The following is a 6,203-nucleotide window of genomic DNA, read 5'->3' on the forward strand; positions in this document are numbered from 1 at the left end:
CACCCGCCCCTCCGTTGTGCGGGGTCTTGCACCTGCGTCGCCCGGCGCCCCGTAGAGTCCCTGGGCCCCGGCTGCCAGGCTGACTGATCCAGTCCTGTCCGCGCCCGCTCCCCCTGCGCGCTCCCGGTTTCCTCTGCCGCAGGTCCACCCTCCAGGGCCCGGGCGGGTGGGGAAGGTCACTCCGGGACGCCTCCCCGGCTCCGCCCCGCCTCCCCGCTCCTGCACCTGCCGCCCCTGGGCGCTACCCGCCGCCGCTGTGGTTGGAGTCCCAGCCCTGCCCTCCCTGGTCTGCCCGGCTGTGCGCCGCGTGGGCGGCCCGAACCACCTCGAGCAGGGCACCTGCCGGACCCACCCGGAGCGCAGCAGCCGGGCCGTGGGGCCTGGGAGGTGAAGGAGGCAGACCAACCCCCGGGGAGTCTTCCTTGGGAGACCGAGGGCGCTGCAAGGCGATCCATGCTAGTCTGGACCCGGCGACCATGTCTGCACGTGACCCAGCCACCGCGGACTCTCCTGGGTGCCCAGTCCCTGGCTGGTATTTTCACTGACATGCTTTGGCGCCCCTTTGGGGGTCCCGATCCCTTCGTTTGGCTGTGAAATCCCAGGGACGGAGGGGGTTGGGAAGACAGCTCAAATAGCCAGACGTTCCGGGCGGTCCTGGGCATGCGCTCCCCTCCCATCCCTGTTGCTGCAAAGCCAGACTCCTTGGTTTCCTCTCCCCCACCTCCAGCAGCCCCTGAGCGGCTTCGCACGTGCCTTCGGGGGCAGTGACACAGCAGAAAGGCAGGGGGCTCTGCGGTCACCACAGGGGAGGGCCATCCATCCCACCCCAGGGCCACAGGGCCCCTCGGGAAGGATTCCCAGCCCCATGTCCAGGAATCAACCAGCCTCTAATGTTTGTCTGTCCGGGGCACCTTTGTCTCCAAGGTCAACCTGGCAGGTCTGAGGAGGATAACCACGAACTGAATAGAAGCCGCTCTTTCCCGCGAATCCTTCGTCAGGCCCACCTGCGAGGCCTGGGCAAACCTGAAAATCCCTGAGGTTTGGAAAGCAGCAGCCACCTGTCCGCCCAGCCCCCGGGGGTGCTGCTGGCAGGGCTGCCTCAAGGGCGCCCGGAGACCAGTGCTGAGACAGGAAGCCACCCAGCTCCCCCTGCAGTTTGTGTTGGCACAGCGCCAGCTGCTGAGGCGCTGCAGGAAGAGGCTGCACCTGCATTCAGGATGCCCAGCCCCGCCCGCAGGAGTTGCCTCACGGAGGACTTTCCAGCAGGACAGGTCACTTGCAAGGGCGAGTGTGCATGGGACACAGCTGCCTGGGAGAGGGGAGAGAGCTGGGGGGCAGCATCGGCAGAAATGGATGAGAGCGGAGGAGGCAGAACAGGCGTGAGGGGTGGGGAGGGAGTGGGCCTCGCCCCCTGTCCACCCCTCACTCGCCTTGTCCACCCCTCCACCCCCACCCTGATTTCTCTGTCTCCGTCTCTCCTCTCTCTCTCCTTTCCAGTGGAAGCATGCCATAAAACAAGAAAAAGGAGAAAGGCTCAGAGCGACAGATTTTTAATTAGAACCCCCACTTTGTCTTAAAAAAAAAAAAAAGAAAAAAAAGACTTGTCTTAGCTCTCTAGCTCTGTGGGGCTGTAGCAAATGCCGAGGAGACTGCATTAGGCCAGGATGAACTTGCCCTCTTGTCCTTGACCTACTGTCTTCCTCTGGGGGACACTCCTCCCCAGCCCCCCGCCCCTGCGTGTAAACTCTGACTGGTCCTGAGGGTCCTGCCTCCTCGGCCAAAGAGGGATCTCATTCTACAATAAATCAGCCTCCCCTAGGCCTCCTAGGAACTCCCTGCCCCCCCTCAACCCCCACCACCACCACCACTCCGCCCCCGAAACCCCACATTGCCTATAGAGAACAGGATCTCAGCCCCATGGGAACCCAGTGCCGGTGCCAGCTTCCTGCCACTCCAGACCTTCCAGAATTGTGTCGCCCACCTAAGTCACCCACCCAAGTGCATCACCACACAGAGCCGCCTGGGGAAGAGCAAGGCAGGCCCGCATTCACACTCCCAGCGGCCACCACCACGCTAGCTGCGTGACCTGGGTCAAGGCGCCCGCTCTGGCCAGGGCCAGCTCCCTCGGAGGTAAAAATGGCGTGCTACATTGTTGCGAGGACCAAACGGGAGTTGTGGCAAAGTGCTAGCTGAGCCCAGCGCCCGTGCATAGTAAGAGCCGTTAAGTAGCTGCTTAATTGTAATGGACTGCTTCCATTCGACCTCATCCGACCTTGGGGCTGTTGCTATGACTTTGCCACCTGCCCACTCAGGTGCCCTTGGATACCCTCAGGAGGTCCCCATCCCCTCTGCACCTTTCTCCTGGCTTTCCAACGCGCTTCCCGCCCTGTGACCTCCTCCGACTCTGGTAATGAGTAACTCGGCACACAGTGTTCCTTTGGACGGCGCTGGGCCGGGCAGGGCTGGGCTTTGCTCGGAGGCCCCTTCGGCGGAGGGTGCCGCAGCAGCGGGTGGAGAGTGGAAAGTTCGAGGTTCTCTGGGGGCAGGGAGCCTCTGGCAGGTGGAGAGTGTGGCTGGGCGTGGGGTGGGGGGAGGGGGAGGAGGTGTGGACAACCAGGCGAGTGGCTCAATGCCTGCCTACGGAGATCGTTTTTCTCTGCAGAAAAGAGGATGGAGGAATTTGAAGGCTCGGGGGTGGGGGAGAGAGGAGGGAGAGCAATTTTTACAACTCTTTTCTGTGCGGTGGGAGGGGAGGAATGGAGGACTGTGAGCGGATGGCTCTGTCCGGGACTGGTGTGCTGTGCGGGGTGGGTAGGAGGGAGCAGAGGGCGGGAAGAGCAGCAGGTTAGGGACCGCATCCAAGTGAGGATGACAGGTCCAAACCCAGGAAACAGGCTGGAATGGAGCTTCCCATGCTGCAGAGAGGGGGTGTGGCTCGGCAGGTGCATGAGGGAGATTCAGATCTAAAAATCAGACCCCGCTCCACCCCCACTCCCATTCCCACCCCACCCAAGCTTTGGCTCTCTGAGCCCCTGGGCCAACAAATGCAGAGGCCTCAGAGGGCAAGCCACCATCGGGGCCACAGCAAACTCATGCACCTGCTGCTTTAGTGCCAGCGGGGAGGGTGCCCAGTGGGGGAGGGTTGGGGAGGGTGCCCAGCAGGGGAGGGTGCCCAGCGGGGAGGGTGCCCAGCGGGGAGGGTGCCCAGTGGGGGAGGGTTGGGGAGGGTGCCCAGCAGGAGAGGGTGCCCAGTAGGGGAGGGGGGAGGTGCCCAGCGGGGGAGGGTGCCCAGAGGGAGAGGGTGCGGATTGCACGATGACTCATCCTGGCAGCAGAGCGTGTGCACGCTGGGGAAGAGGGCTCCATGCTCCACGGCAGGTCTGTGCACAGTGGCGAGCGGCCCGGATGCACAGCTCTGCAGTGGGGTGAAGGGCAGGGAGAGGCAGGCACTGTGACCTGGGGCAGACTGGTCACGCTGGTGGGATGTGGGTGGAGGCCTGGCAGGCTGGTGGAAACCCCTCACCAGCCATCACGGGAGCCCTGTGCGGTGTCATTCGGTGCTTCCCCGTGGAGCCTGTGTGTGTGATCGGGACCAGGTCATCCTCTGGAGACCAGGGACCCTGGATGGGGCCAGTGGAAAGGTCCCTTCGGTGCCTGCATTAGGTCATCTGCCCCTCGCCTGTCCCTGCGTCTGGGGCTGAGCTCCTGCTCTGGGTGAGAACCTAGTGTGGACATTTTAGAAGGAGGGGGCTGTTTTAGAAGGCCCCTTGGTCAGGCGGACTGCTCCTGCCCTCAGTGGACGTGACCTTGTCACCTTCGTCACCAGGCCCTGGCTGGCAGACTTCCAGGAGTCGCTTTTTGCTGACCTGGTCCCTAGCTTCCAAGTCAGGGAATGGATGAGTCCAGAGAGCGCCGTGTGAGGCGGGTCCTGTGCCAATTTGTTGTAAGGCGTGTGCAGGTGGAGGTGGCAGAGTAGCAGGCACACACAGCGATGCGTGGTTAGTGCAGGGGTCCTGGGTGTGAAGGGCGGCGGGGCGAAGGGCAGGGGGGCCTGGCCACACGGTGAGGCCTCCCAGCCTGCCCGCCCTCTCCTTCCCGGGCGCTAAGAGGTCCCATTTGCCTTTTCCCTGGAACAAGGTCTGGTACCAACCAGCACAGCCTCAGCCTCGGAAAGTACAGTTCCTTTGGGGGATTCTCTCTAACAGACAACGAGGGGCCTCTGAGAGGTGTGGGCTCAGGGCCTCGGCCTCGGGCAGATGCAGAGGGGACAGCGGGACCACTCGAGTTTGCCAGAGATTTGGGAAACGGGGTGCTGTGGTCGGTCCTCTGAGTCAGGGCTCCTGGCAGTGCAGGTCGCCGCGGCCAAGCCCACCGTGGCCAGCGCGGGCACTAACACCCGAGGTGTCCTACCCCATCTCCATCTCCGGGACAGTCAGCCTCTAGGACATCCCGCTGCCGGAAGTTGAGGGAAGCCTGGCTCTGTCCACCTGCGGCCCATCCCTGCCGCTCAGCTGGAGGGCGCAGCAGGCCCGGGGCAGCCCTCCTCCTGCTCCAATATTCACCTTCAGATGGAAGCAGGCCCTTCTCCATCCTGCCGTGCGGTGGTCTCTCCCTTTCCCCGTCATGCTCAGCACCTCTCCTCGGCAGTTTTCCATTTAGTGTTTGTAAATATATGTTTATTGATTTCAGAGAGGCAGGGAGAGGGAGAAACATCAATGATGGGAGAGAATCACGGATCAGCTGCCTCCTGCACGCCTCACACTGGGGATGGAGCCCGCAACCGGGCCTGTGCCCCGATGGGGAACTGAACCGAGACCTCCTGGTTCGTAGGTTGATGCTCAACCAAAGAGCCACACCGGCGGCTCCAGTTTATTGACATCCTTTTAAAAGTGAGGACCTAGCTCCAAGGTGGCAGAGCGAGGGGAGCCGTGTCCGAGTGTCCTGGTCTGGGCACTGTCACCCTTAGTCCTCCCAGCACTGCCCTGGGGGTTTCCTCAAGCCCAGGCCACCTTCCAGCCGAAGCCGGTGAATGTTTCAGAGAAGGCTTTGCTCTTGGGGAGAAACAGGAGGCCCCCTCAGTCCAGCTCGACGACAGGGACATACCTGACGCTGTCAGGATGGGGCTCCAGGTTGCAAATACCACCTGCTGGTCTCCTCCTCCCACTCCCTCAGCCAGGATGCCCCATGTGCAGGGCAGCAGCTGGGCGTGGCAGCTGGCAAGTCTTGGCAGGGCCTGCAGCCCTCCAAGGGCCTGCACCCCCCAAGGGCCTGCACCCCTCGCCAGCATCCACAGCCCCTGCCGGCTGGTCCAGGCTTGCTCTGCCTCAGTCTCGGTGGAGGCGGGGGTCAGGCCCACAGATCCCACCCTCACCAGCTTCAGCACTGCCCGCCGTGGCCTGGTGCCACCCTCCACGTGGCTGGGACACGGAGGAGGGGCCGTGCCCTGCCCTGGGCTGCAGGGCTGGGGGGGGCACAGGGTACTCCGGTTGGCAGCAGACGACACACAGCCTCTCAGAACCTGCCCAGCCTGTAACACATGCCGGCTCTTCCTCTTCCTGACGGACTTGACCTTTCCACATCCTTCTAGAAACACTGCATGTTAAGGAGCTAGTCCGTAGGAATCAAGCCCAAGGGGAGGAATGAAAAAGACTGTTTTGCATTTATTTTACTTTGAGGAGGAGGTGGGAGGCAGGAAAATGCAAAACAAAACAAAACAAAACAACAACAACAACAAAAAACACACAACAACAACATTGCGTAAACTGGATTCCAAGCTAATTTCTGCCCCTGCAGACCTCAGAGGGTGGCTTGGGCACTCTCAGGAGCAAATCCTTCAGGCAGACTGGCTGTGTGCGGGGTCTGCCTTTGCAGTACCTGCATCCCAGCTCCCTCACAGAACAAGGAAACACATGCCTTTCATACCCACCATCTATGTGGCATCGCACCCACATGTCCAGGAGGCCTGTGCCCCTCGCCCCAATGTATGCATTGCAGGCAGCCTGTGTCCGATCACATGGCATAAGACCCGCCAGGTCCTCAGCTGCTGGGGTGCCTTCCCTCACAGTGGCATGGGGGACGGAGCCCCCATCAGTGAGCAGCATGCCAGAAGGTGGGCCTCCCAACAGCTCTGGCTCCATACGCCTCCTGCCGCCCACCAACTGGAATCCACGTGGTGCGTGCTAACTGCAGGACAGACACTCCAG

The sequence above is a fragment of the Pipistrellus hanaki genome, assembly GCF_964339955.1.
Source record: "Pipistrellus hanaki genome assembly, chromosome: 18".
Taxonomy (NCBI): Eukaryota; Metazoa; Chordata; class Mammalia; order Chiroptera; family Vespertilionidae; genus Pipistrellus; species Pipistrellus hanaki.